The sequence below is a fragment of the Oryx dammah genome, unplaced genomic scaffold, assembly GCF_014754425.2.
Source record: "Oryx dammah isolate SB20612 unplaced genomic scaffold, SCBI_Odam_1.1 HiC_scaffold_3, whole genome shotgun sequence".
Lineage (NCBI taxonomy): Eukaryota > Metazoa > Chordata > Mammalia > Artiodactyla > Bovidae > Oryx > Oryx dammah.
Window position 1 is genome coordinate 24,891,857 of NW_024070187.1, and position 4,730 is coordinate 24,896,586.

A 4,730-nucleotide genomic window follows, 5' to 3' on the forward strand; every position below is an offset into this window, starting at 1 on the left:
TTAGTTCTCTGTAGGGAGGTGAAACAAAAACAACAAAAAGATCCTTCAAAAATGGCAATGGTATCTGAATTCCTCAAGCAGGCCTGGTTTATTGAAAATGAAGAACAGGAATACATTAAAACTGTGAAAGGATCCAAAGGTGGTCCTGGGTCAGCAGTGTGCCCCTATCCTACCTTCAGTCCATCCTCGGATGTTGAGGCCTTGCATAAAGCAATCACAGTTAAAGGTGTGGATGAAGCAACCATCATTGAAATTCTAAGAGAAACAATGCACAGCATCAGCAGATCAAAGCAGCCTATCTGCAGGAGAAAGGAAAGCCCCTGGATGAAGCTCTGAAGAAAGCCCTCCTCGGTCACCTTGAGGAAGTTGTTTTGGCTCTATTGAAAACTCCAGCCCAGTTTGATGCCAAAGAGCTCCGTGCTGCCATGAAGGGCCTTGGGACTGATGAAGACACTCTGAATGAAATTCTGGCATCAAGAACTAACAGAGAAATCAGAGAAATTAACAGAGTCTATAGAGAAGAACTGAAGAGAGATCTGGCTAAAGACATCGCCTCAGACACATCTGGAGATTATGAGAAGGCTTTGCTTTCTCTTGCTAAGGGTGACCGATCTGAGGAGCTTGCTGTAAATGACGACTTGGCTGATTCAGATGCCAGGGCCATATATGAAGCAGGAGAAAGAAGAAAAGGGACAGATGTGAATGTGTTCACTGCCATTCTTACCACCAGGAGCTCTCCCCGTCTTCGCAGAGTGTTTCAGAAATATTCCAAGTATAGTAAGCATGACATGAACAAAGTTCTGGACCTGGAGTTGAAAGGTGACATCAAGAAATGCCTCACAGTTATTGTGAAGTGTGCTACAAACAAGCCAATGTTCTTTGCTGAGAAGCTCCATCAGGCTATGAAGGGTGTTGGAACTCGTCATAAGACACTGATCAGGATTATGGTTTCCTGCTCTGAAATCGACATGAATGACATCAAAGCATGCTATCAGAAGTTGTATGGCATCTCTCTCTGTCAAGCCATCCTGGATGAAACCAAAGGAGATTATGAAAAAATCCTGGTGGCTCTCTGTGGAGGAAACTAAACATTCCTTTGATGATCTCAAGCTTTTTGATCAGAAGACTTTTTAATCATCTTTTCATTCCATATCATAGATTTAAATAAGAAAGTTTCTTCAATAGGAATATAGTCTAGTAACTTCTTCCTGAAAAATATAGCCTATAAATCATTTTTTGTATTACAACTCTACAAAATAAATACAATTTTTAAAAAAATATATAGTTATTCCAAACTATAAAACCCTACAAAGAGGTTGTTCTGGTAACAATGCCTAAGAAAAATGTTTACCTTGCAGAAAATAAAATGATTTTACAGGACAAAAAAATAAAATAAAATAAATAAAGTTTGTGTTTCTTTGTTAATTTTCTGTTTAGTTGATCTGTCTATAGATGTGAGTGGGGTGTTAAAGTCTCCCACTATTAATGTGTTATTGTTAATTTCCCCTTTCATACTTGTTAGCATTTGTCTTACATATTGCAGTGCTCTTATGTTGGGTGCATATATATTTATAACTGTTATATCTTCTTCTTGGATTGATCCTTTGATCATTATGTAGTGGCCTTCTTTGTCTCTTTTCACAGCCTTTGTTTTAAAGTCTATTTTATCTGATATGAGTATTGCTACTCCTGCTTTCTTTTGGTCTCTATTTGCACAGAATATCTTTTTCCAGCTCTTCACTTTCAGTCTGTATGTGTCCCTTGTTTTGAGGTGGGCCTCTTGTAGGCAGCATATATAGGGGTCTTGTTTCTGTATCTATTCAGCCAGTCTTTGCCTTTTGATTGGGGCATTCAACCCATGTACATTTAAGGTAATTATTGATAAGTATGATCCCATTGCCATTTACTTTATTGTTTTGGCTTTGGGTTTATACACCCTTTTTGTGTTTCCTGTCTAGAAAATATCCTTTAGCATTTGTTAAAGAGCTGGTTTGGTGGTGCTGAATTCTCTCAGCTTTTGCTTGTCTGTAAAGCTTTTGATTTCTCCTTCATATTTGAATGAGATCCTTGCTGGATACAGTAATCTGGGCTGTATGTTGTTTTCTTTCATCACTTTAAGTATGTCTTGCCATTCCCTCCTGGCCTGAAGCATTTCTATTGAAAGATCTGCAGTTATCCTTATGGGAATCCCCTTGTGTGTTATTTGTTGTTTTTCCCTTGCTGCTTTTAATATTTGTTCTTTGTGTTTGATCTTTGTTAATTTGATTAATATGTGTCTTGGGGTGTTTCGCCTTGGGTTTATCCTGTTTGGAACTCTCTGGGTTTCTTGGACTTGGGTGATTATTTCCTTCCCCATTTTAGGGAAGTTTTCCACTATTATCTCCTCAAGTATTTTCTCATGGTCTTTCTTTTTGTCTTCTTCTTCTGGGACTCCTATAATTTGAATGTTGGAGCGTTTCATATTGTCCTGGAGGTCTGAGATTGTCCTCATTTCTTTTAATTCGTTTTTCTTTTTTCCTCTCTGATTCATTTATTTCTACTATTCTATCTTCTATTTCACTAATCTTATCTTCTGCCTCTGATATTCTACTATTTGTTGCCTCCAGTGTGTTTCTGATGTCATTTATTGCATTATTCATTGTATATTGACTCTTTTTTATTTCTTCTAGGTCCTTGTTAAACCTTTCTTGCATCTTTTCCAGGCTATTTATCTGTGATTCCATTTTGATGTCAAGATTTTGGATCATTTTCACTATCATTATTCAGAATTCTTTCTCAGGTAGATTTCCTATCTCTTCCTCTTTTGTTTGGTTTGGTGGGCATTTCTCCTGTTCCTTTATCTACCGGGTATTCCTCTGTCTCTTCATCTTGGTTTTATTGCTGCGTTTTGGGTGGCCTTTCTATATTCTGGGAATTTGTGGAGTTTTTATTATGGAGTTTCCTTGCTGTGGGTGGGGTTGTATCAGTGGCTTGTCAAGGTTTCTTGGTTAGGGAAGCTTGTGTCGGAGTTCTGGTGGGTGGAGCTGGATTTCTTCTCTCTGGAGTGCAATGAAGTGTCCAGTAATGAGTTATGAGATGTCTATGGTTTTGGAGTAACTTTGAGCTGCCTGTATATTGAAGCTCAGGGGTGTGTTCCTGTGTTGCTGGAGAATTTGCATGGTATGTCTTGCTCTGGAACTTGTTGGCCCTTGGGTGGTGCTTGGTTTCAGTGTAGGTATGGAGGCGTTTGATGAGCTCTTATCGATTAATGTTCCCTGGATTCAGGAGTTCTCTGATGTTCTTAGGATTTGGACTTAAGCCTCCTGCTTCTGGTTTTCAGTTTTATTTTTACAGTAGCCTCAAGACTTCTCCATCTATACAGCACCAATGATAAAACATCTAGGTTAAAGATGAAAAGTTTCTCCACATTGAGGGACACCCAGAGAGGTTCACCGAGTTACATGGAGAAGAGAAGAGGGAGGGGGTAGTTAGAGGTGACTGGAATGAGATGAGGTGGGGTCAAAAGAGGAGAGAGCAAGCTAGCCAGTAATCACTTCCTCATATGCGCTCCTTAGTCTGGACCGCTCAGAGATGTTCACAGAGTTATACAGGGAAGAGGAGAGGGAGGAAGGAGACAGGAGGTGGCCAGGAGGATAAAAGAGGGAAATGAAAAGGAGAGAGAGAGATCCAGCCAGTAACCAGTTCCCTAAGTGTTCTCCATCATCTGGAACACACAGAGATTCACAGAGTTGAGTAGAGAAGAGAAAGGGGAGGGAGGAGACAGAGACAACCTGGTGGAGAAAAAGGAGAGTCCAAAGGAGTAGAGAGTGGTCAAGCCAGTAATCTCGCTCTCAGGTAAAATTGGGTACTGAAGATTGGGTTTTTAAATGTACAAAATTGACAACAAATACCAAAAAGCAAAGATTAAAAATCTAGAGTAGAGGTTGGATTTTCAAAAATACAATATTAAAGAAAAGAAGAAGAAGAAAAAAAAAAGTCATGAGAATTATTATAAAACAACAACCACAAAAAAATATATACGGCGTTTGCTTTAAAAATAGGGTCTTTTTTTTTTGAAAAGTAATTGTAGGTTATAAAAATTAAAATTAAAGGAGAAATAGAAGACTTAAAAATCTTTAAAAGTTTTTTTAAAAAAAGAAGAAAAAGAAAAGAAGAACAAACAATTAAACAACATCAAAAAAAAAAAAAAAGAGAGAGAGAGAGAGAATGGTTGTAAAAATAGTAAAGATATATCTGGGACTTTCTCTGGTGTTGTGGGCAGTGTGGGGTCACTTCCAAGGCAGTTCCCTCTGTTTAGCTTCTTCTGTTTGCTGGTCTCTTCAGTGTCTGATATCCTGCCCTGACACAAGGCGGGCAGTGGTGGACACTTTTTTTTTTTCAGGCTCACTTGTTCAGTCGCGCTGTGAGGAGGGAGGGATGCTGCAAACAAATAACCCTGGTGTGTGCTCGCAGCGTTGCAGCCACGCTGGGCATGCCCCTGCACATGGCGCACAGCGCTCAGGCTCTACATTGCTCTGTCGGGAACCATCTGAGGCCAGCACTAGGCTGCATGCACCTTCCCGGTCTAAGCCTTTCAGGCTCAGCTTTCAGGTAGCCCTCAGAGGTGCAGATTCGGTTGGGCCTGCATTTTGTGCCCTTCCCAGGCCCGAGTAGCTCAGGTGTTCGGCAAGCGTGGTCGCTGCGACTTATCATCTTTCCCGTCTCTGCTGCCTAGTTTTCTGGGTGTACTG

At 40.1% G+C, this 4,730-nt stretch overlaps 1 pseudogene; it reads left to right on the forward strand.

Moving 5' to 3' along the window:
• LOC120861907 lies at positions 1–1,388 on the forward strand (annotated as a pseudogene).
• The last annotated feature ends 3,342 nt before the right edge of the window (positions 1,389–4,730 follow it).